This window comes from Lissotriton vulgaris, chromosome 3_1 (assembly GCF_964263255.1).
Source record: "Lissotriton vulgaris chromosome 3_1, aLisVul1.2, whole genome shotgun sequence".
Lineage (NCBI taxonomy): Eukaryota > Metazoa > Chordata > Amphibia > Caudata > Salamandridae > Lissotriton > Lissotriton vulgaris.
Window position 1 is genome coordinate 2122649902 of NC_141689.1, and position 27145 is coordinate 2122677046.

Genomic DNA, 27145 nt, shown 5'->3' on the forward strand with positions numbered 1-27145 from the left:
TACATACTGTATCCATTTCGGATCCAGTGACACTGTAGGCAGGTTTACTGGGCTGAATAGCGCCTCGAAGGCAGATTCCGCTGTGAGTATATTAATCCTTTTACCATGTGCTAATTCTCGTTCATTTGCTAATGCACTTTGCACTGCTTTCACAGTATTTTCTGTGTGACTGAATGTTTTTTTCTGCTTGTGTGTACAAGTGAGATTTAATTGAAATTGGTACCTTTTCTCCCTCATTAGAGGTCAGGTACGTGAATCCGCATCTTCCTGGGATGGCTCGGATTACAAGATTGCGTGTGTTGTCACGTGTATCTAATTTTGTTTTTGCTAACATGTCTGTTTGCAGTGATCTCAAAATTTCTGTGTGTTTTTGAGTCCAATTGATTTGTTTAAAATCAGGTTTAATTAGTTCGTAGAGAGGTTTAACCCTCTCTGCGTAATTTAGAATGTATGTTCTACCGAAATTCAGGAAACCTAGTATCGATTGTAAATTCTTCAGTGTTTTTGGTGCTTGGAGTACAGCGCACTTCTCTAAGAAGTTGTCCGCTAGGCTTTTTCCTTCACTTGATAATTCGTATCCTAAAAATAATACTGTCAGATGGGCAATTCGAGACTTTTTAAAGGTGAGTTTGTAACCCTCTGCTGCGAACCCAAGTATAATGGTGTTCACTCTTTTCAAGTGAGTATCCAAGTCGTCGTCTGTGAGATAGATATCATCTAGGTAAGATAATGCCTCATCATCATATATTTGTAGTAACTCTGTTACTCTAGCTGAGAATAGTCCTGGGCTGTTCTTGAACCCCTGTGGGAGCCTACAGAATTTTTTCTGAGACCCCATTACGGAGAAAGCGGTCAAATATCTGCTTTCTGGTGCAATGTTTTGACAAAAGAAACCATTAGATATGTCTAATGTCGTTTTATATTTTTTCCTAACTATGTTGTTCATTAGTGCAGCACTATGCGAGTTTTGTACTGCAAATGTTTTGCAACATGCATTAAGGTGTCTGTAGTCCAAAACTAGACGATATGAATTGTCTGGCTTGGAGACAGGAAACAAAGGATTGTTCATTTGGGAGGTGCATGTTTCAATCACCTCCTGGTATTCAAGTTGATCTAAGATCTCCCTGACTTGTTTTTTAGCTTCTTGCTTAATGGGATACTGCCTTTGTGCAGTTGGTTCACTTTTTAATTGGATTTTGTGAGGAGTAGATTCCTCATCCCATCCTACATGATTTTTATATAATGCCGGTGCCTGGGCTACTGCCCATTTCCTTGCATAAGTATATTTTTTGTGAATCGGAATGTGATTCGAGAAGGCAGGCATAATCATTTCTTCGCCACGAGGGCACTCCCTGACAAACTCTGGGGGCCAATCTTTTTCAGATAACAGAATTTCATAGCCTTTTGGGAGTTTATCCCAAAATAGACCCTTTATTTTCCTAGTCTTATCACCCGCTATACGCAATGTTATTTCGTATATCTTATGGGGCTCGCTAAGTCTGGTGTCGGCAGTTTCAACCTGAATGTATTCATTCGTGTCCACTGTCTCCAGATGACTCATCAAGATCTTGCGGGCTATACTGATTTCTGCTGCACTGTCTAACATTGTCTGTGCCCACTCCCCGTTTTTCAACTGTGTCCTCAGTATTCTCGGCATGGTTGATTACTCTAATACTGGCTACCTTCTTCTTTGGAAATTTAGATTTTTTACTCTGAGCAGGTTCCTTGTCTTTGGACTTGGTGTGCTCTCCTGGGTCTGACCGTCCTCTTCTTTCCGATTTCTGCGAAAAAGATCGAGAGGGACGTGTATCAATACTTTGATATCTATCAGGGTTTTTCAAATTATCCCTATTTCTAAGGTTATATCTTTTCTCAGAGGGCTCCCTCTGGGGAGACTGGTGTTCTCGAGTCGGAGTTCTTTCCCTCCGTCGAGGAGACCTTCCTCTGGACTGGAAAACTTTTTCCTTGGGAGTGGATTGTTTATTTCCATCCCAGCTCTTTTTAGGAGTGTTTGAATTATTTGCAATAAATAATTTTTCAGGATTTTCGAGCAGTTGGGGCTTTACTGGTTTTCCACCCAAGCTGTCTCTACCTAATTCTTCATAGCATTTCTCTATGATTCTGGCAAGCTCAATTGGTTGATCTGTTATATCTGTTTCCTTCAACTTCTGGCGGATCGCCACAGATGCTGCTTCTCCTTTTATGTTGGCTAATAATATAGCCGAGACCTGCTTAAAGTCTTTCAGTAATTTCATACCAAGAGTTAAAGCAGGTTCTGGACCGTATTCATTTTGAATCTGTCTTAGTACATCTGGTATTACCGCCATAGATGGAACACCATGTGTTTTTGTGTAAATGGAAGCAAAGACTGTACCCCAAGTGTCACAGTCCTCCACGTGTGGTGCGATTCGCATAGGAAGGCAGATGGTCAGGATTCTGTGTTTCTCAATAGGGGTAGTATCTGGAAATACTGCCTCTATTTGAGTGATTTTCTGCGCTAACCAGAAAGGAATTTGTTCCCGTTTTATGGGTGTTTTACCAAGACATGACTGTATGTTCTGTAGTGTAATTTTATTAGTGTTCCCCTGATAAGGGGTCAGCTGTGGTACATTAACAGCTGGTTGGACTGTTGCAGTCCGCATTACATATTGGACTAATTGCCTATGTATTTTTATTAATGTTTTTAGCTGTACTAACAGCTCTTCCTTTGACATTTTTTCAATGTCCGGATGTGGTGTGTAGCTGGCTAGAACCGGCCACGTTGCTCCTGGTCTACCTAGTGGACCGAGCCTGGTAATATGATCATTATGTTTTAGGGCGCCTTTAAACCAAAGTAAATGTTCTTGGTATTTTAGTGGGATTTCAGTCTCCTCGAAAGGAGCGTACTCATCCGGTGGTTTCTCTATTTTGTAATAGTGAAACTCTTTTGTTCTAGCGTTTGCCGCTGGAAAGTTTATCCATGAATAGAATACCTCTGTCTGCCGATATTCATGTGCCTCTATCACGAAAATCACTGTACCACCTTGTGGTGTCAGTCCATTTTCTATATGTTTTAAAGTTATAGACTTTCTTAAATTGACCGGGATGATTATTGCTATCCGGTTCAGTCTGTAGGAGACTCGTGTCTTCCTCTATTAGTAGGGTTGCCAATCTAGCTGCTTCCCTTTCTTCTTCACTGTCTGACATTTTATTGTCAGAAAGGTTTTTGCAGAGCAGGTCTCCAAGGAGACAAAGATTAGGTGCACAATATTTTGGAACACTGTATCCTTCAACGTTGAATAAACCAGAGCTTTACATAGGAATCTCTTCCTACTGAGTTTGGGCGGATTTTAACCTTTCACCCACTCCAGACGTCTATTGGAGTATTTACGGGAGAAAGTGGTCTGTGTGAAAAATGCACGACTGAGTTACTCTAACGTCTTGCGTTAGTTTATCGCCTTACCAAACGTTTGGGCGCCATGTAGTGTAGTTCCTATTTTCCCAATAGGCCCTGCGCATTGGAATAACATAAATAGTAGTATCGGCGTAGAAGTGCGGATCTTCCAGGCCTCTACTGCCTATGCTAAACTTAATTGGGGTTGTTGCCAACTAGCTAAGAGGTCACTGGAAACTTTCTTGACTGAATAGGAAGTGATCAGCTTCCTTGGCACAGACAAGAAGGGATTCAGTTTTCCAACAACCGTGCAACATGACAACTTTGCTCCTCAGATAAGAGTCAATCTCTAGAGTCGTGTGAACAATAGACAGTTATTTTACTCAGTCAGTTGTTGTGCAGATTACTTTCATAATATGTAGAGAATAGAGAGACGGGCGTTTTCAATAAACGGTAACATTTATTGAACAGTTTTTCTTCTCATACAAGAGAAATGAATTGCCACAATTGCAAGACTTGTTATTATAAAAAGTACGTACAGTAAGATGAGTATTGCGAAATAATACTGTAAAAGCATTGATATGGTTTCTTAGCCATACAATGGTTTAAAATGAATAAAACATATATACATTCTTATATACATTAGGCTAAAATACTCAACTGGTGCTTCTAACTACGCCTACCCCAGTGTACCTGACCTAAGCCTAATACTTGGGAGGGGAGTAAGTAAGTAGCTTTAAGTTAAGTTAGTTTTGCCAAGGTTTGCTTCAAGAATTCTCTCTAAGGGTTTAGTCAACACCATACCTCTGAAATAGAATGATGGAGGTCTGGTATCTCCTTCAGGGACTCGATATCCCAGTCACTCGCAAGAGTAGGCTGGAAACGCCAGAGCTGGATTTCTCTGCAGGAGAAAAGGCAGCGTCTCTCTCAGCGCGTCGAGGAAGAGGAGGGGCAGCGTCCGCGGGCAGCTTGCATCTGCTGGGCTCTTGCAGGGGGACGGCTGTTCAGCTCTTAAGTTCACCACACCATCGTTCGCTCGTTTGCAGCGATAGCAGTAGCGATAGCAGCGATGTTATCATCAGCAACGAGACAGCGTTTGCTTAAGGCAACGTTGGTAATATTTATACCTGAAAGGTACCTTGTTTGACGTACGTTTTTGGACATAAGACGTCAATAAAGATGTCACTAGGAAGTGATCGTCTATCAGTGCTCATTAGAGTTCTATTACTAATCAAAACATAGCAAGCGGGGCTTTCCCAGGTTGCTGAGTTTTTATCTTGTTGAAGAACTCGAAGTGTTAATCTAGGAATCTTAGATAGTAACTTCTGCTATGTCATTGCACTAATTAGCTGCAAAGGAAGTGGCAGAGGAAGCGATTCTGAAATGTGGCTCTGTTTGTGTGAGGCCAGAGACGAGTTTCTGAATATTGCATTTGATCGGTTATGCCAATATAGGGGTACAAGGGGATTATAGCCGTATAGGGGCATAAGGTCACAGTATCGATCAGGGTCCTAGATTAGCACGCAACATGTTGATTGTGATTTTGTGACATGTGCATTGCCAGAGTTGTGGATTGCATGGTTGTGGAGTTGAGGTGAGTGGGGTGTTAATTTGGAACTTGCCAAGGGGCTGTGCATTTCCCTTGGTGCCATCATGGGAACGCTGGTTGCTGATGGACTGTCACAGGATGAAGGAATCATGCACAAGGGCTGTGTATTTGGAAGCGACATTGGTGGAGGTCCCAGGGTGTTCCGATGTTGCCTGCACATTGATGTGTTACGTGTGCTTCCTGTTGCGGTGATTGTGTGCTGTGTCACCAGGGGGCACAGGTAGGACATGTGTGCTGTGGAGTGCCCACAACACGTGTGTGCATCCGGCTATGGCGTATGGTCCTTGCTTGGTCTCCAGCGGATCCTGTGCATTGTGTTGGATGCATGGGGACTGGGATGCCAGGGTGATGGTGATGTCCAGGACAGGTCTGGGGGACTTGGATGTGGCTGGCTGTGAGACTCCTCAGACTCTGGCGGGTGTTGGTTGGGGTGTGCCCGGGCCAACAGGTGCAGCACAGCCAGCAGCTTGGTGTGGGGTGGGATGTTGGTTATCCGCTGTGTTAGTGCTAAATAACGGTGATGGATTAAACCCAGATCTTTTGACTGGGTGTGAGTGTTTGATTGATTCAGATGCTCCGTCCATCACCACCCCCTTTTGTACCGCTTTTGAAGGCCATAAGTGAGGCAGGGTATGCTCAGACGTGAGTCCGTTGCTCACTTTGCCACTGGATTCAAGCAAGCCGGGCTGAAGACGGCTGGAATGCCAGAAACCGGTCCTCAGAAGCTTGTTTCCGGTCCAGGGAAGACATGGCTTGGCAGTTCAGGCTGGACTGCACCCATGAGGCACAGGGTCAGACTGATTTGCATATAGCCATGTCTGAACTGGGGTGGCAGGTGGACTAAAGAACGGTGAAGGATTAAACCCAGATCTTTTGACTGGGTGTGAGTGTTTGATTGATTCAGATGCTCCGTCCATCACCACCCCCTTTTGTACCGCTTTTGGCCGCCATAAGTGTGGCAGGGTATGCTCAGACGTGAGTCCCTTGCTCACTTTGCCACTGGATTCAAGCAAGCCGGGCTGAAGACGGCTGGAATGCCAGAAACTGGTCCTCGGAAGCTTGTTTCCGGTCCAGGGAAGACATGGCTTGGCAGTTTGGGCTGGACTGTTCCCATGAGGCACAGGGCAGACTGATTTGCATATAGCCATGTCTGAACTGGCGATGATGGTCAGGATGCTTAGGATGCTTTTCCCTTTCAGCCTGTAGTGGACAGTGACATTGTCAGATGTTGGATCTGTGAGGCAGGTGTGTTTCCTGGGGGGCCGCTGTCTTTGTCTGCACTGCCTCTGTGGGGGTCCAGGGGGGGTGTTCCAGGTGGGGGTTGAGGTCTTGGGGTGGTGGTGGTGGGTGTTATGGCCCTCTTGAGTGTCCGGGCTGCATGATGAGTGTCTCCATGGCATCTGTTGCCCTTCCGATGACGCTGAGCTCCCTTTTGTGGTGCAGGCTGCAGTCTGACTTTACACCAGGTCAGAGCAGGTAGAATTTCCTGCTGCTAACGCGCCTTATCGCGTGTTTTGTGTTCTTATTGCCAATCTGGCTGGTCGTTGAGATTGTTAAGGTGTTGTGTCATTGCAGCTTTTTGCACAGGAAGGCCTACTCTGCATCTCATTAGCAATAGTTGTGGGGATCCTCTGTGGCAATGTTTTTTGAGGCTGCTAGCGCGAAAACTGGTGATGTGGGCTTTTAACACCAGCTTGTGAATGGAGAGGTAAATTTATCGTGACTTTGGCAGCGATAAAGTGCTGTTAATTTGGCGATAGCTCCTTGTGAATATGCCCCCTAGTGTTAGAAACTCTTTCCAGACAAGAGCATAGGACTGATCGTGAAGAAAATGTCTTACTGAGAGACACACATTCGGATATGAAAGCATACATTTTTCAAAACCTTCATGGAATTTTGCAAGTTCCATATAAAACTGTATTCATGGCACGTGCCAACCACTGAGTGGATATGTGGTTTCAGATCCTGGTGAATCTGACCTCTGAACGTCTTCATTGGGATGAGCAGTCAGTTCCTTATCTACTGCCAGTGCACCAGAGGCATGCGGCATGAGGGAGCAGGCTACGTCAGCAGGTTGTTGCCCGCATGACACAGCTTCGTATGTGTTGTTGCATCTGTTGGTTGTCAGTGTTTTTGTACTTGAGGTATTTCTCAATTGGGTGTTGCTTCTGAGGCTTAGATTCACTTGCTCATTAATGATGCAGCATTAATGTTAGTTGTGCCTGAGGTAATCCTTTTTTTCTGATTGATCTGATAAGAAATATTTAATTTAGTTAGATGAGCTGTTATTTTGTAACACACTTACGCCCAGTCTCCACTCTGCACTCATTCAGAGCCCCACCTCCATGGGCTGATGTGGCAGGGTTTATTGGGTATTTAGGAGGGGTTCCTGAGTTCGCAGTCATTAGAACAGCAGATGGACAGATGGGGAGGAAGAAAAGGGAAGATGAACTAATGGACTGAAGACAAGAGCTTGAAAGGTCTGCCATGGAGATAGCATGAAACACTTGGTTATGAATGTAACAGGAAGATGAGACAAGGTGTACTGGCTTTATATTTATAGTGATGCGAAAAAAAACCTGTTCATCTAATTTAATTAAATAATTCTACAGGTTTGAAGGCAGATAGAACACCTTACACAGCTTCATGTCACACAGAGATAATTATTCTATTGGCTGATAAGTGCCTAGTGCTGTTAAAAGTAACACCCTCTAGTACAGAATCCGTCCAATTTTATTTACGTTATTTTCTTTTAGAAAAGCAGCTGAACAGTTTTGTCGGAGTTGTTCTGCATTCCTCCTGAGGCCGCATGCTGTAAATTACGCAGCGTGAGGGATGTCTTCTTGAAATCGCGCGGCCTGTCTGAAATCGTGCAGGAAACCAACAAGCAAACAGGCGCGGTACTCTTTATTTGCAGTTTCTAACTGTCAGATGTTAACATGGGGGGTTAGTCAAGTTGCTGAAATCAAGTTTCTGCCTCCCCTGAGCTAATGAAACACGGCTCTCTTTGTCACCTGCCATGTTCGCCAGCAGGAAACTGACTACATAACAGTGAGGGAGTTGGAATTACCTTTTGCAATAGGCAGGCCTGACTTCTGTGGGCATAAAGCTGGACAACGTTTTTACAGAATTAATATTTGTAGGCCCCTTGTAACCCCGTTGAGTGATTACTTTTTTCGTAGCTTGCCTAGGTGCTTTTTTATTATTTTGAAACTTTAATATACAATCTGACAAGAAAGGTCACCTTGCCGATCCAAGTGCAGCAAATCTCAGGTGCATAGTTGTTTTGTTACTCACTGAATACATTTTTTGCAAAACATTTTTTAATACTCAAAATGGCTATCTTTAGAAGAAACAACAAGTCAAAGAACAATTGTGCGATATCGTCCAGTTTCAATATTAACTAGATATATAACAGAGATGATCTCTCTTCGTGTTAGAATACCAAGTTTTTTTTTTTTAATCAAATTATTAAAATGAACCACGAACCGGTCTACGTGTGCTGGTGTATACAACACGTTAAAAAAGCCAAGATTTAATCGCTATACAGCAATATGGGGAAATGAAACCATTACTTACCTGTAAACTTCGTTACCCCGAAAAAGATCCTTCTTGTCTCCATCATTAGCTAGTGAAGGTGGCCCCGCCCAAGACAGGCATTTAAGTCGCAAGTCTGTCTCTAGTGTCTATGACTACACAGCATTAAGACCCTTACATTCCTACTGTAAATTACAACATAAATAATGGAGATGCACAATTCAGAGTGAGGTAAGAAAGGGATGGTGACTGAGATGAGGAGGACCTTATTAGAGGTAATGCATTTACCGGTGAGAAATGTTTTCACCGGACCTCCTCATATAAGTCATTAGTGAGGCAATCAAAAGGAGCCAAAGAAGATGCTGCTAATTAGATGCTGCTAATTACGTTGATTTAATACAACACGAACTTTGCTGCTGTTCTAACCACCATAGATCTAAAGTTGTCAGATACTGAATCCATTACATCCAACCTATAGTGATTGACGAATGTATGATCAGATCCCATGTGGCTGCTCTAAGTATCTCTGGTATTGATTCCCCCACGGCCCTGAAAGTGAGCTGGGGGAACTTCACTCATTGACTTATACCCCTGGCAAATAGCCTGACAAACACACCTGCTTAAAGTTGAAGAGGTGACCCTTCTGCCTTTATTCATAGTCCAAAATAAAATGAATGGTAATATTGGAAAATGGAGAGGGGAAGAAGTTAGTAGTAGCTCAAAAACCTGCTCTTGGAGAGACTCAGTAAGAGGGGAAATCAAGTGCGTCTTGGCCAGAAAGGGGCTATCAGGATTACTGATACATGCAGCTCCGAGCGGGTGTGCACCAGGCAAAGAAGTCCAAGATATTCTTGTTGTTTGTAAAGTCTTTATTTTCAATTAGTATTTTCCAAAAGTTAATGACACATTAGGCTCAGCCAACACATTTCGTTCTCCCACCGAGAACTTCTTCAGGGCTTAATTCTAGAGAGGCAAAAGCAGAATAACAACAAGTCAATGTGGTCCATTGTGAGTGCTCCATTGTAATATGCTGGATACACAGGGGAATTTCCAGGGCTAGGTAATACCCGAAAGCGAAGATCAGCAGTTACGTTCAAGTGAGACAGTCCGTGAGTCCCTGTATCTTCTGAAGCACTCTTGGGAGGAGGGAGATTGAGGGAAAGCATACAATAGCCCTGGGGCCCACAGGATTGATAGGACATCCAATGCCCAAACTGTCTGACAGCTCATTTCCTTGTAAAAGGTTGGAACCATGGCATTCTGCAGAGAAGCATACATGCCAATCCACAGGATTCCAAAGAGATGTCAAATCTGACTAAATAAGGGATGAGCTACGTGGTAAAATAGTGATACTGGGAAATTGTGGCTCAGACTGTCTGTTTTATAACTGAGGTCCCCCTGTATGTATACTGCTCCTAATGACATCAGATGAGCTTACGCCCAGCAACATATCTAAGTAGCTAAAAGATTTGGCAGAGCACTCTGTTCTCCCTTGGTGAGTCAGGTAACACCTTACCACCTGATTGTCCATCCAAATGACAGGTTCTTGCTGTGTAAATAGGATTGGGAAAACTGTACTTCCTTTCATACTGTTTCCAGTTCTCTCCAGTTGGAGGAATGTACCCTTTTTTCCTCTTACCATTGCCCCTTGCATTCCTGATGCCTCAAGGTTGCTCTACCCCATAACAACTGGCAACCGTTGTTAACTGTACAGGGGAGGCAATCTAGTGTCACAACTCTTTATTGATTAGTTTAGCAAACCATTTACAATTTAAAACATAGCTAAATCGAACGATAAAATGACAGTAATAAATGTTAAAAACGGTGGATCTAAAATTACTTAAAATTTGGTGGACCATAATGAGCTAACAATGTTCTACTGGAAGACTTTCCGCTGTTCTGGACTCCGATTTGATTATGGAGTCTGTTAACTTGACCGCCATACTAAGAAGGGGAGGGTTTAGATGTGGATATGGCTTCCAGTTGTTTTGACGCTTTATGGATGAATTCCGTAAGCCCAATGTTTAGCTTGGTGGTTTCAGGGTTAAGAGCAGCCATTATTGGTTGGCGGCAAGATAGAACACCCAACATGATACATTGTCCTCGCAGCAATGACTGTCTGGCCATGAGCAATGCAGGGCATGCACAGACAATGTGTTCCATTGTTTCAGAGTGGAAACCACACAACCTACATTCGGTACTGCTACCTGGCCGGCGCCATTCGGGAAGGTTCTTCAGAAAGGACCAGTCGCCCATCCTCAGCGCTAGAAACGTATTTTTCCAATAAAGTGCGTATGTGCTTCATAGACAGAGTGGCTGAGCACCCACTTTGAAATTGGAGATTACTGCCCAAGAGTGTTTCATCTTTGACAGTGTTGCCCTGTCCGAATGAAAGGACCACAATCTGACAGTTTTTTTAATGGCAGTCTTTAACACCGGTTGGGGGGGGGTGGTGTTTCCCAGAGGTCTTTTACTCCTAGTAATTGTAAACTGCAGCCCAGACATTGCCGATGCTTATGGCTGGTCAGGTGTTTCTGTATTTCCTGTCATAGTCGGGCCTCCAAGGAACCATGATGGTCTTGTAGTCCCAGTTCAAGCCCCACTTGGGCTGGTGACGCAGATCTTGACAACCGAAAAGCTCTTTTAAAAATGTTGGTTGTTAGTTTGTTAATTAATACATTGGTTGTGCCCTTAGTGATCTCGTGTCCATACGTCAAGGAGTTAATTACCTTAGCCTTCATCACTTGCAGCATGGGAGTTAGGCTGGGACCTAGTAACTGTTTCGCCAATTTTGCAGCGGCCGCTTCTAACGAGAAGGTTTTGGTTTTCAAATTTTCTTTATGCTTGTTAATGGTACCACTTGGTTTGAAGAAAATACCCAAGTATTTGTAACTGGGGGTTGATTCAAGCTTTGTGTCGTTGAAGTGCCACCTGTCTGTTGACTTTTTTTGCTTCCCAAAATATATTGTTTTGGTTTTTGACAGGTTCAGTTCAAGGCAATTTCTTGTCGTGTAAGGTAGCAGTTCATCCAGTAGCCTCTGGAGACCCACTTTTGTGTGGCTTAACAGCCCCAAGTCATCGGCATACAGCAGGTTGGTGATGCAGGTCCCGTCTAATTGAGGGGGATGGCATTTTACGCTGTTGAGTATTGGGGAAAGGTCAGATATGAACAAATTAAAAAGAATTAGAAGGCCTGCGTAGGGTTTAGAATAGAACAGGACATTGGCGCTTAAACACATGTATAAATGGTTGATTGGTGAGAAATAGGATTGTACAAATTCTCAAGGTGCAGCCAGTGTAGAGGAATACCCTAAACCTCACAAAGCCCAAAGATAAAGATCCTTGGCACTAGATTAACATATAGCAGGTACTGGGCACACGTGTAAGATAAACAGTATTAATACTCAGAAATTAACATACAATTATTAAGCCGACACCAGTGGTGTAAAAAACACGTTGTTTATGTAGGTTTCTTTCTTTCCTCACAACATACAACGCCAGCCGACACGTGTTTTGTGGTATAAGGTCACGGCAATGCTCGCCTCGGCAGTAATATTACTGCCGAGACGAGCATTGCCGTGACCGTATACCACTAGATCTTGCCTACACAGACGTACCCGCCTGTGTCTACACTTCTACCCTTGCGTGACCGTACCTACGGCCCCATGTTTACCCTTCGAACGGGTTGGAATTATCACCGGTATCTAGATTTGTGCATCACGCCTGTTCAAGCCCTGAAGAGTCACAGGTATCCTCCTGTTGACGAAACAGTGTGACCAAGCCAGATGGCTCTTACCGTTTGGTATTGGATTACCGCCACTTAAACTCACATTGTCGTACGTGTGCGGTGCAGAATACTCACAATTCTGCTCTTGTGGATAGTCTCGTGCGTAAAAGGTTTAAGACCACACTTGACATATCCAATGTTTTTTTTGCCCACAATCTGTTCCCTCTTAGTAGTCAATGGACAGATTTTACAAGTGGTGGCAAACAATGTCAATTCCCCCCTTTGGCTATGGGCTACAGGAACAGTCCAGGCATTTTGCCGCCGCATTGTGTCTCTACTGGAGAGACTCGACGCAGATGCATGTTCGTATGTAGATGACATTTATCTCACAGACGACGAATTGTGTCCTCATCTGTGCCGAGTTGACAGCATAATTTGCCGTTTTGTGAACATAGGCTATTAATTTAACTTTGCGAAATTACACATTGCGGAGTACACAGTGTTGTTCCTGGGCTAAGAGCTCAACAATGAAGGTCGAGATTTAGCTCCTCACTTCTTGGAGAAATGCGCACTTTTGCAAGCTCCCACAACACTGAAGAAGCTACAATCTTTACTGGGCTTTTTGAATTTCGGTCGTACATACATTTCGGAACATGCCCAGTGTATTAAGCCGCTTTATGCGTTGATACAACCTACTTTTTCCAAATCGTGCTGTCTGCCAGAACATTCAGCCATCTTGCAATCTTTGCAGGCTGATCTTCTTGAATCTAAAGTCTTGTTGACTCATTATAACCACACCAACTTGGTGATAAGAATCATGCCGGGGGTTGAGTTTCACATACTTCACTTTTAATAAGGGTAACACAGTCCCTATCGCTTAAAAGTCACGCTTGAACACTTCAGCTGAGTTGCGGTTTTCCAGTGTGGAAAAAGATTACATTAGTGTAAATGGCGATTCTTAAGGAATGTGCACTGTCGCAGGGAAAACGCATTTTGGTTGTTACTCCGTATCCAGCCTTGGAGGCCAGTGTACCAAATTCTAAAGCTTTGCACCCTCGGTTCTTGACATCCCCGGATGTCATGTTTATTTTTTATTCCTCCCTGCAGATTCAAGAGTACTAGCAGTATGAATTTGTCCATCCTGCTCCTCTGACTATGCGCCCGCTTGAGGATTTCCGCTGTATCATTTACACTGATGGCAGTGAGCAAGCAGCTACGGTTTCAAAACACGCGTATTCTCCGGCCTGCGCAATTGTGGTTGGTACTATGGTGGATGGTGAATTCAGGTCCGATGTCGTGCATACACAGACATTAGGGGACTGTACCACCCAGTTGACAGAGCTTTGTGCACTGATGCTTGCATTGGAGTATGCCGATCCCAGTGTGACTACTCCGATCCCAGTGTGACTACTCTTATTGTGAGTGACTCTTACTACTGTGTTCAGTCATACATTGACAATCTGCCCTTTTAGACTCAAAATGATTATCGTGACTCCAAGGGTCACACAATAATCATAAAATGATCTGGGTTGGAGTGGCTGAGCTCAAAGAACGACTCCCACTCATTTTTGTAATTCATACTCTGGGTCATCAGCGTGTTGGAGTTCACGCTGTTGGCAACTGTCTCGCAGACGAGGCTGCGAAGACAACAATTGCAACATTTGCAGTGGCAGCGGTTACATGTTCCAAAAGTGAGATTGATGATGACATCTTGGCAGCTATAGCGGCAACAGAGAAGGGAGGTACTTACCCTAGAGGTTTCCCTTCTAAATACTCTTATCATTTAAGTCCTGATAACGTTCCTTATGTGAGAATTAACGACGTTGGTGACAGATTGATTCACAACGTGGACAGCAGACAGGCGTGATTACAGCAGCTCAGGCCGGGATGGCTTCGGCGCACGCCAGCGTGTCAGATACGGTATCTCTTCTCCAGCAACGATATTGGTGGCGGGGTTTGTACAAACAGACACGTGATTTAGTCCTTCAATGTGGCATTTGTCAGCAAATTAATCCTTCCTCTGCTGCACGCCCGCCCCAAACATAGTTGTACATATATAATAAACCACTTGCGTGTGTTTATTTAGATCACTGCGGTCCTTTCTCCTCTGATACTGCGTATAAGTACATCTTAGTAGCAGTTGACTCTTGCACGCGCTTTGTCTGGGTGTGGCCTCAAAAGAGCGCTGATTCTAGAACTGTCATAAGAGATTTGCGTGTCTTTGTGGGAATTTCTGCGTGTAGCACCTTCCATTCGGACCAGGGTCCAGCGTTCGCCTCTAAGGCGTACAAGGATGCCATGGCTTCATTGGGGGTCCAGGTCAAATTTTCGTCTCCATACCTACCTGAGGGTAATAGTGTTGTAGAGCGCATGAATCGTGACTTAAAGCAATCCTTGACAGCAACGGTTTTAGGTGCTGGCAGAGACTGGGTATACCATCTTAATAGCGTTTAACGTGCACTAAATATTCTACCTAGAAGGTCTCTGGGTGGGCGGACCCCATATGAAATGCTCTTTGGCATCAAGATGTTTGTCCCGGACCTTGATGGTCTCTAACATGGCGGCGAAAGCGGCATCCTTTGATGTAGATGAACATTCTAATGTTTTGCAGAACCACCTACAAAAGACCAGAGACAGTCTTGCAAAGGAACACTTGCCCTCCATGTCTGAAGCTGCGTTGCAGATTCCCATAGTTAGCTGGCTACCCCAAGTTGGAGAACTGGTACGAGAGAAGATCGACAACAAGAAAGAATTTGGACCTTTCTATCGAGCTCCAGTTGCTGTGCTTGGAGTGCAGGGTACAGGAACAGTCATTTTTCCTCCTCTTCCGGGCGAAAGGGGAACAGGTACATTTCAAATGACAATGTCAAACCACGCAGGGTGGCCGGTTCTCTATACTATGACACCTGCGGTTTTGTGTCCAGCAATGATGCGACACTCAGTTTTGGCCCCAGATCCTGTTGTCGGGCCTGATGTTGCCATTGAAATGAGTCCACTTTCAAATCCTTTATTGAATCGACCTGCTGGTGATCCTCTTAATGACAGTGAATATACTTACCCCACTGACTTGTCTATGCCTGATTTGGAGACCCGTGTGGCTAATCAATCTCGTTTTTCATTTGACACTGGCTCTTCCACATCTAAGTCCCATTCAAAAGTTTCGAATTTTGCTACCTGGTTTAAAAAAAAAATGTTGATTCCTCCTTGGACTTACATTTGGCTGGTGCTTATTGCAATTTTTTTATCCATGTCCATAGGATTTGTGGTGCATTTTTTCCATTTTATGAATGGACACTACGTTCAAGAAAGAACTTCAATTAAGATGATTGATGGAACTTTGGCTCCCCACTCCTCTTCGCACATCATGAAGAGGGACCAGACTTTTGTGAATATAACAGTTTGGCCCATTTTAGATGGAATTGTATGGGATGATGTAAAGTTACAGATCCATGGTCCCACAGAGGTTATTAATGTTCCCAATGTACTCCGTGTTTCTATGGGGGATGTGGTTAAACAGAATATTAGCTCTGATGATTGGGACGTCAAAGCTGTAGAAGTTTTGTTTTCTGATTTAAAATATTGTGCTGCTTTCGATGCTGAAGATTTGTTTTTGGAATCCGCGAATTCTGGTGATTTGTACTGTTACCAGCATTTTAGCAATCACTTTCTGCATAAGACAAATTCGTTTAGAAATGTGGTTAACTACACGCAGTGGGAGCACTGTCCCGCACCAGTGGAAAGCAGCTCAAAAACATTTTTGAAAAAGTTTTCCTATTTTACTGATTTTCTAAATCCTAATGCATTTTATTTTAAGTTGACTGAGAAGTCCTCTTCCAAGGTCAGACTTACCCGCACTAAATTACTGTATTCGAAGTCCTTTATTGACCAGTTGGCTGTTGGGGGCTATGATCTGAGGAAAGTTGGCAAGTGCAAGGCACTGAGGCTTTACATCGTGCATGTCTCATCCCAAACCACGTGTTGTTTCTGAATGACAGTATTTCACAAACAACATTCTTTGGATTGGCTACTTCTAAACAATTAAATGCTCCTTCATTTCCTGATTTGGGTGAATTTCCCCATTGGAATAATTATACCAGCACTTCCCTTAGTGACTTACAAGCCCTGTTTAGAAATTCCTCTTTTAATGTTTTCAGCGTTAATTCTGAAGGCTGATTACTTTGGCAAAAAAAGTACAGATTCCTGCCAGCACCGTTTTCTGGGTCTGACCCCTGGCTATACAGAGGTTAGAGTTGATCCCCACTTTCAGACTCAACATGCAATAACCACCTATTCTTTAGGAAAAATGTGCTAGAGTTGGCTCAGACATTCATCCTTAACATCTGTTAAGCTTCATTTATCCAAACTCACTGACACTGTCGATTTAAATGATTTTGTTAAAGGTCCTGCAGCAGGCAGATCAAAAAGATGGATATATGCTGCTTACAATGAAGTTTGGAAACTGTCACAAATTGAAGCTGGTTCTAGGCTTGGAGCCATTAATCAGGCCCATTTAGAAAAAGTGCTTGCCATTCTAGATAATAGCATTAACACCCTTTCTTCCCGAATTTGCACTCTAGATAATATTGTGTCATCTGTGGTTGATATTGTGCAGGAAGAGGTTGCTGTACTGTATCATGGGCAAAATTACGCAGTTTGCATGGACCCTACAAACGCTGAAAATTGGTCGAGTTCCATGGGATTACATGAACACGAGTTTGTAATTTCTGCCTTTTGATTTAACTCTTAAACAGCATGTTATGTCAATGAAGGATGTCACGTTTTCACTGTTGCATATTGAAAAGTTAGAACCTTCACCCTTTTCAGTAGCAGTTTGGCTCATCCATGGGTTGATAACTCTACCTTTCCCCTTTTCAAGTTTGAGGCCTGCATGAAACACTATGCGATAGGCAGGTTTGAGCACTTGGGTGTTGCTTATCTTCATGAAGTCCGGAATCTCCCGTTCACAGGGAAAGGAAAGGAAGTTTATTTGAATGGCGAAGATTGCACCACAACGCCGGATCATTCACTAACATGCAGAAATATTCAATTGCATGGTTCCTGTAAAGTGCTTGCACAAAACTTAGGCTGCATTCTAAAGGGTACTCCAATTTCGGTCATTACACCAACATTCACATTGCTTGCAAACGGTAGTTATTTATTATTGAATAATGAAGATTGTTGTGGGATGCATGCTGGAATTCCTTACATCGTTATGGTTTCCAAGCGTGTCGTTTGCTGTAAGAATGTGTTGTTCCCTCCTCCGCAAGGCAGGCTCAATGTTTCCATCTGGCCGTCTATTCCGACCTTCAAAGCAGAGTTCAACAAGATGAGTTGAATCAGAGCTCTTTTGTCCCAGAAGGAAGTCCCCCCTTACATCTGCGCGTGAGACATTCGTCCTTCACGTTGCAAATACTCGTACTGAGGTAAATGCCTTATTAAACACAGGCCTGCCCGTGCATTTCAGTGTTTTGATTCACACAATCTTGAATGCCTCGTCAATTACTGGCCTGGCACGTTTTTTTAAAGTGGTATGTTCTGGCCTTGTGACCTCATTTCAAACTATATTTGGTGTGATCCCTGCATTTTTTCATTCGATTTTTTCGAGTGTCTTTGGCGGCTTCCCTTTGCTCCTGGCTTTAGGCGCGGGTATACTGCTGTTAATTTGTTTACTGCAAAATGGATACACAATCTGTGCCCCACGACGATCTGTGTCCTCTGCTCCACCTTTGTAACCGGATGCTAGAATACTATGGTTCACTTCCTCTGGCGACTCTGAGTGTGGCGTATGGTTTATCTTTCCGGTTTTCATTCTTCACGTGCCTGCAGCCTGTTTTCCATTGCCTGGATTGTGGAATTGAATGGGCCCTGGATTTGTGTCTCTGCAACACGTGTCTCCGGAACTGGATTTTAATCTACTAATGAGTCCCCTAGTTGCTCATGAACTAGATTGTTCTAGTGCCAGGATTATGGCCTGCTCAGCGGCTCATGGGGTTCTAGGCAATTGGAACATTTGGACTGCAGCCAATGACTTTCTGGCACGCAGCTATCTTGAAGTAAGCCCGAGTTGTCCTCTGATGATACTAAACGCTCCGGCAATTGAGGAACATGTTTGTTCTTTCCCTTTCCTTAATTAGATGGCTGAAATGTTCATGGATCATAACAACGACTTCCTATTGGAGGCAGTTGCAGCATATGGTGCTTATACGCTTTTGTTATGTTAGCATGGCTTATTAGAAGTTTAAACGCCATTTTACCTTTTGCTGCTTAGCTGTTTTAGCAAGTTAGCTTTCACAGAGGTCTATACATGAGAAAAGGTTTGTTTTTCAACATCTCTAGACATACATCGTGCCCCCAGTCTGTACAGTGAGTGCTGAGCCGCCAAGGTTATCATAACATTTAAGTCTGTTTATCGGCATGTCCGTGTAACACATTCTAGACACAACATTTTGGCAGCTGCTAGCCACGCAAGATTCTGGCGCCTTTATCATAGCACAATTGACATAATTTCACGCACTTGGAAGATTCCAGGGATGCAGAGAGACTAGCCGATCCAGATGTAATTTACACTTACTAAACAGAAAGGTAATGGGGTCCCCCAAAACAAACTCAAGAAACCTTCTTTAGTTTATAATGCATAGTTCCTATATTGGGTGGGGGTTTAAACTAGGCGCTATTTCACCTGTTTGCACTATCATTGTAATATGATTCCTCCTTTTGTATTTTATGGAGTTGTAACCATGATGACCATATTATTTTTTATCATATGTCTGCTTATGTTGACTAAAATACTGCGCATGAGATCACGTCGTTAAAATAAATATTTTAACCTAACAGTGTCTCTTTTTGACTCCTATTGTGCACTGGTATGAGAGTATGACAAAAGAGTGTCCTCACGTCCCACCATTCCTGAGATGGTCCTAAGTCGCATGTTCTAGGTTGTCTAATCATTGGTTACTTTGCTATGGGATGAAGAGCTAATGTGTCACTGATTGATAGCTGGTTGGGGTTTTCTAGGTACTGAGGTGAGTTTCTGGTACACCACAATTCACTAATGTCCTAGGTCTCTGTGCACAGTTCAGTGTATGAGCAGAAATCCTTGCAACAGACCATAGGGTGAAGTTGGATTTGAACATGGCCTGAAGAAGGCCGTTCGGGCCTGGGGCTCCTTCAGCTCTGGCTTTCATTATGAGGCGTGAGATCTTGTTTTTTAAGACGTCAGGAGGCACAATGCACTCTAGCAATATATCATTCCTATTCACTTTATATAATGGATCTTCAGATGGAATTTTTACAGGGCAAGCTCGTCTCAGGCTCTCCAGTCTCAGGGGGGAGAACCTATTGTTACCTAGGTTGGGGGAAATAGTTTGAGCATCATTTTTATTAATGTCCCCAAAGTGAAGAGATAAAAACTTGCTCCAAACGGCTTTGCTGATATTTGCACTGCCCTACCCACTGATGCTTTGTGTGTGCCTATTTACAAGAGTCCAGAACTGCTTCCGGTTAGAGTTTTTACTTTTGTAGACGAGCTTCAGCCCGAATTGATCTTAGGCCGCCAGTTTTTCCTTTCTGTCGAGATTCAAAAAGCTACTTGGGCTTGCTTATAGTGATTGAAAAAGGTTTTATTACTGGGATTCTTTCTTGATGATCGGAGTGCTCGGTTCCTCCCAGATCTTAATTTCCTTGTGGCTTTTGAGATGCAGAATTGAGGGATTTGGTTTCTCGGGCCCCTCCTAATTGGCAGTTCATTAAGGAGGTGGTGTGAAAGGGAGGACCAGCCACTAACAACGTGAGTATTTAAGTATAGGGATTGATGTAATAGGGCTCTGCATTTTTCCATCATGGAAGGGGCCGTGGAGTCCGACCACTTTATCCGTTTTAGGGCTTCTGTGTAACTGCCTGAGTGGGTATGGGCAAGTTCTTGATGGCGTGGGGTGCTGGTAGATAGTGTTATTATTTGTGCCCGGTTGTCACTCTTTCCTTGTGGTGCACTTTGATAGCTCTTGATCAAGGGCAGTATTTCTCTACTCCATAGAGAGAAGTCCCAAAACGAGAAGGATCTGCTATCTGACAGGGTCCATGCAGGTGGGATGTCAGTAAGGTCAATCCTAAGCTGCTAAATTACATAACCAGGTATTCGCCCAATGTCAAAAGTTTGTTTCCAGCAGGAATTGACTGGGATGCAAAATGTGAGGGGACTCTTGGGGAGTCCAGTCCTGTCGCATCAGCAAGATTGCAGAAGAGATTGGTATTGAGATGATACTGGGTGTGCTGCCATACTTGCCAATCAGTTGATCAAGCAGTCCATTTTGGTTTTTTTCTTGGTGGTGCAGGGGGCGATATAGACATTGAGGATGATCAGCTACCGGTCAGTAAGTGAACTTCCTAGAATTATTCCGGACAGCCAATACTCCTCAAATTTAATCTGTTTAATACATTTTGATAGATTTGTTGATCCATAGATCGAGAGACCGCCACTTGGTCTGCCAAACTTGGACTGTCTGGTGGCAGGTGTCATAAACTCCAGGAAGCCCACTATTGGGATGCTTTCACCTGCCCATGTTTCCTGTAAAAGGAGGATGTCATGTACTTTTAAAAAGGCCAGGGTGGTGGCAGATTGTTTTTCCTGCCCAAAACCATTGATGTTCCAGGAGCATATTGTTAGACCGTAATTAGTGGTGGTTCAATCGATCCGGTTTCTGGATAATGCCCCTGGCAGCCATTGCCAATCTGCCCCATCAAGGTTGTGGGCTCTAGGATTACTGTTGGTGAGCTGTCTCTTGCGGACCTCAGTATTGAAAAGGGGGCTGAGACGGAGCTGGGAATACGGGCCTGGTTGTTTTCCAGTATTGAGTGGTAGCGAGGTGCGCTTGGTATTGTTGTTGTAATGCCCCATATGGCCGGGATGCCTGTCACCCCCTCCCAACACAATCCCCAAGGATGGGAAGACGGACGCAGTTCTGAACTTTTGGAAGGCGGGAGGGAGTTACCCTCCCGGCCGTATTTATTAAAATATGAAACAAAATTAAAACATTAAAATAACAGTTTCATATCATGTACAATTTTCCATTTATGACATTACGATGCAGACATGTTTATTGGCTAACCTTAACAAATCTCTAATACAAAGGTTCTCCTAGCCGAGTCTAAGCATCCTGCAAATGCATACTTTCTAAATAAAAATTGTACATCCTAACATTACGGGCCAACGGCAAGGTCGTAACCGGTGTCAGGTCCCTACTACCAAAATTCCCCCCTCACGGTGTGAGGGGCGGGCGCACAGAGGACTGTACCTCTGTGCCAACTTCCAATTTCCCTTGTCTTAGCGGGGGCCCCTTATTTAACTCGACGCCATCTTAATGGTCGTCCGAGGACTCGTGTGAGGTGTCTAGAAGGTAGCGTGGACCCCCCTCCCACCCCACACTGTTTCTAACATCCGCCGTCGCGGATATCCTGGCCCCAGGAAATTCGTAGGAGGGGCATCTAGCCGCCTCCTCCCCTGGGAGGGGCCTATGACCGCCTTCCCTTCGGCGACCCCATACTTAGTGGGTGCCGCCTCCCCGTGTGAGGGGCCAATGGCCGCCTCCCCCCGGGCGCTCCCATCCATAATGAGTGGCGCCCCCCTCTAGGGACCTGGAAATTACTGCTCACCGATCATGACCTTACCGCCACAGGCCGGATAGTTGACTGGCTATCCGGCCCCCCAACACTCCTACTAAAGGTCATGCTTTTACAAACCCCTTAACCATGATATGAAGTCTCCTATGAGTAAGACATTTCCCTCCCGGGACAAATGGACCCCATCATCAAGATACATGTGATCCCCCCGAATACATCCATGCGGAATACAGTGCAACTGCGCCGAGCGAAACAACCTACCAAGCTTGTTATTGACTTTCTTTACAGAATGATTCAAAGATGATACAGAGAGGGCCCCCGCCACACCTTCCTGGGAATCATGTGTGACCATGCTATCGTGCACCCCGGAACCCTTCTTGCCAACCAGCTAACAGTGGATAGAATTCGCTGGAGTAGTACTCGCCTACCGAGTGTCACCAGATCATTGCCTCCCAGGTGTACTATGATTACAGACGGCGGTGAGCTTGCCCGCTCTAACAGTCCCTCAACAAAACGTTGAAATTGGTCAATACAGAGCCTGCCCCTTCCGTGGAAGGTCACCCTGCACCCGTATTCCCCAGCCGCGTGAATCATGTCACCTGCTTTGAATACGTCCGCGGCACGCCTCACGTATGAGTGGCCCACGACCCACACCACTCTCTCCTCAGTCGGTGATCTTTGACCGCTGGTCCCCAGGTGTCGGGTCAACTGCACAGTCCGCCCCGCATCGCATGCTTGCGAAACTGTAAACCAAACAGAAGACAAGAAGCGTGAGTGCATGACATTGGCTTCACAACATGTGCAACCGCACATACCTTTTATAACAGTTCGAGGACCAACGCCCCAATTGTTTCACCTTTTCCACACTCAGACCCCTGGCTGTAGCCTCTGTAGCAGCCCCGATCCTAAAGGAATGGGTCCCAAAATCGCCCGGGTCCAAGCCCGCTGCCGCGATTGCCATTGTAAGCACCCGCTGAAACTGAAACCTAGTCAGTGGGGTGGCGTCGGTGTGTCTCAGCAAGCTTTCCCCCCATGTTACCGCCCTTTGCGCTAAATATTCCTCAACGCATTTCACCGGGCACATGGGGGACCCTCGCATGAGCTGGACAACAATACTGTCCCCCATAGCACCCTGATCGGTCTTGGACCTGGCTATTGTGATTACCATTGAATCACCCTTGATCAGAATGTGTTCCCGACACAGTCCTCCCCCCACATCCTGCTTGTTTTTTGCCACCAGCTCGCTCACCCGCATAGCCCCATGGAATGCTAATGCGAAAGCGGCCCGGAACAGCACTGCCTCGGACTGGGAGGAACATGTCGCGGGGAGTACTGACATCAACAGGGACATTCTTTCCAACCCAATCGGGCGCCTCTCGTCTACTCTATGACCCTCGAGGCGTTGCCACCCACGTAGTGCCTTCTTTACCAGAAAGGACGATGTGGGGTCCTTGATGCCATGCGCCTGTGCCATGAATGCAATGGCGGCCCGGTGCCTATTGGCCGTTGCCGCTGATCGGCCTGCCTTGTGGAGTGCTACTAAAAACTTTAGAACATACTCCTCCTGCCCCCAATTATCCCCTCCTGCTGGACCCAAAAATGCACAATAGGAACGAAACGCTCCTTCGTATGCCTTCCTTGTCCTGGGGGCTAGGCTTGCTCCCACGAGGTCCTGTAATCCGGGGCACCGAGTAACCAGAGAGCTTCGGGAAATGGTGCCGCCACTAGGTCCGCGGAAGGTAGATAACCTCTGAAGGCCTGCATGTGGGAACGAGAGAGTGCATCAGCCGCTTGGTTCAGCACACCCGGCACGTGCCTCGCCCTAAACTGTACGTTCAGTCTCATGCAAAGTAGTACAATTTCTTTCAGTAATCTCAATATCCACTTGCAGTGTGCTGCCTGATTATGTATACATTCAACTACGGTCATGTTGTCGGACCAAAACACCACTGTGCGATCACGAAACTCATCCGGCCATGCCTTTAGAGCCACAAAAATGGGGAACAACTCAAGAAACCCAATGTTACCTGTGAGCCCACTGGTGTGCCACCATGTCGGCCATGTTTGTGCCGACCATCGGTTACCGAAGATGGCGCCAAATCCCACGCTCCCTGCCGAGTCGGTCCACAAACCCAGCTCGTCCGAGGACGCTGGTGACTTGCCCCACACCACTCGGCCGTTGAAATCCGCCAGAAATGCCAACCATATGCGCATGTCCTGGCGAACCTCTGCAGACAGTCTGGTGCGATGGTGTCCTTCCTTGAGACCAACCATGGCTTGTGCAATAGAGCGGGAAAAGGGGCGGGCCATTGGTATCACTCGTAGGGCAAAGTTAAGCTGGCCCACTGCTTGTTGCAACTGATGGAGAGTAACCTTCTCTTTGCTAATGCACAGTTCCAGGGAAGCCCTGAACTTCGCTACCTTACCCACCGGCAAACGGAAACATCCCTCCACCGAATCGAGCTCAATTCCAAGAAACTCGAGTGAAGTGGATGGTCCCACCATTTTACCTGGTGCCAATGGCACCCCGAACCTCTTCATCAGAGTGCAAAATTCCTGTAACGCCAGCGCACATTGTGTGTCGCCGGCTGCCCCCAAGAACAAAAAATCGTCTAGGTAATGCATAACCTGGGTATGGCCAGTGGCTTTGGTGAACGCCCATTGCAGAAAACAACTGAATTTCTCAAAATAAGCACAAGAGATGGAGCAACCCATTGGCATACATGTATCCATGTAGTAGCGTCCTTGAAACACAAAACCTAACAGACGCTGATCCTGTGGGTGTACCGGGAGCAACCGGAACGCTGACTCAATATCCGATTTAGCCATCAGCGCTCCGGGCCCCAGGCGATTCAACATGGCGACGGCCTCATCGAAGGATGCGTACCGCACCGAACAAATTCCTGGATCAATCGCATCGTTCACCGAAAGACCCCTTGGAGCCGACAAATTATGAATTAACCTAAACTCACCTGGGTCCTTCTTGGGGACTACTCCCAATGGTGAACAAACGAAATTAGGGACTGGCGGGGGCCTATATGGGCCAGCAACCCGGCCCCGGGCAACCTCTTTTGCAATCTTACTTTCCACCACCGCCATATTCTGCTGCACCAACAGTTGGTTTTTACACAGTGATTCCCCCCGAAAATCCCCCGCCGGGATGTGGAAACCATACGAGAAGCCATCCCGCAACACCCCAGCGGAGACATGATCAGGGTATTCATTTAGCCAGGGGATCATTGCCATGATATCTACGGGGGTAGGTAACGGTACCCCATGGTCGACATTAGACCTGTTTGGCCCCTCCTCTACCCCCTGTATCACCATTCTTGGCTCTGCACGAACTCTCAGGGTGTGAAGAGTGTCCGCACCCTGCACACTCATGCCTGAACTTACATGTCCCTTGTGGCCTCGTGCACTTGCCTCTGTTAAAGTTCCAACAAACCCCTTTTTTACCTCCGTTCCCACCACTCCTTGGTTGGTGGTCGCCAGCGGTGCCTGCTCAAAAGGGCGCCGCCGAATGATGGCGGGAGGGCGCCGACCCATTCCCGCCAAGCGAAGACGACTTCGTCGCGCCCGGCAGGAGCTGCTTCTGCCAAGAGATGGAGTCGAGACAATCCCACGTCAGAGATGAATCGTGCTCCTTGGCCTTACGAAACTTACTATCATAACCCAACCATTCATTGCCTTCATACGATTCATAGAAATCCATTATACGCGTCTGATAGCAGGCCAATTCGGTCAACACCTCGGGCTTACGTTCCCCCATGATCGCAGTAAACATCACAAATGCCCTGGCCCAATTTGAAATCGTCTCATCCACCCTGAATCCCGCCATTTTTGCACGCCACACATTCGGGTGCCACAAATCTTTCTGACTTTTAACATACTCCACCTCGTGGTGGTCAGTCAACAGAGAAAACATATTCACATATTTATCAGCCCAAATCAATTCTTTCGTGGCCAGCGGAATATGTTGGACCACCTTTTCCCTTCTTGAGGGTAACGCTCCCTCCCTCGCCATTGGCAATGGCTGCTTACCCGAATCCGTAGCTGATCCCGCTGTTTTTCCAACGCCAGACGCCGTTCGTTCTGAGGGAACCTGTAGTGGGACAAGAGGGAGATTCGCCTTCGCGGCATCTCTCGATTGCTGCAACTGCTTCATTAGTAATCTGGCCTCTTCGGCCGTGTCTCCTGGTGCCGTAGCACCCTCAGTATTTTTGCCGAGCCATGCGGCTAACTGGGCGGCCAGCTCCGGAGGCATATCCTCCTCGTTAGTGGGTGTAACTACAACCGGAATCGGTTGGCCTGCGTCCGGGATCGGAACCGGGGTCTCCACTGGACTAACCGGGCTTGCCGGGGGTGACTCGGGAACTGGGGCCTCCCCCCCTGCCGCCCTATTCCTGGCCCTTTTACCTCTCCCAGCGGGGACTACTCCCGGCAATGCTGGGCCGATTACCTTCTTTGGTCTGCCCGCATTGTTCATTGCCGCCATCTGTTTTTTCATGCTCGCCATATCCTTCATTAACATGCTAAGCATCTGCTCAGTCCATGCCTTCTTTCCGGACTTCTTGCCAGGCATCGTTGTCGGATATTCGATCCTTGTTGCATACGAGGTCCTGGATCCGAGGGTACGGAGTCGCTGAAAGAGAAACACATGAATTACAAGTTCTAAAAAATTGCTCCTTGTTCCGTCGAGGGCTCACGTGCAACGAGAGGGTGCAGCTTCCAAGCAGAGGAACAAGAGGATGCTTCTTTGGATTGTTGCTCCTTTTATTCCTCTTCGGGAGGGCGTGTACCCTCCTCTGGTACGCCTACGGGGCGTGGCCAACGGTGTAGGTGTCTAGGACAACCCTTCTTGGGCGGGAAAAAGGCGCGCCCCGGCTACGCCGCTTCGGGCATACCAGCCGAGACACGCCCTCCGCCCAAAATGGTTTCCCGGGGGGATCCGGGCCCCCTACCATACGTTCGGGGGGACGGAGTGGTCGCCCCTTTCCAGGATTTAAATTGGTCCGTTTTTGTCAGGACCAGTTCCCGGGTTGCCGGGAATGCCAGTGTTACTTGCGTAGATTTGCCAGTATTGGATCCGGTAGATGGAATGAATTCAATAGCAGTTTTATCTCTCGATTGTAGGTGGCATAGATCTGGTAATGATTTGAAGAGTTTTAATATATTCCCTCAATTGAGGATGTCATGAGGGCCTCTGGAGGTATATTCTGGAGTGAGCAACAGTTTAGTGCTTTGGGTGCTGCTTGGGATCTCACAGCACTCACTAGACATTGCT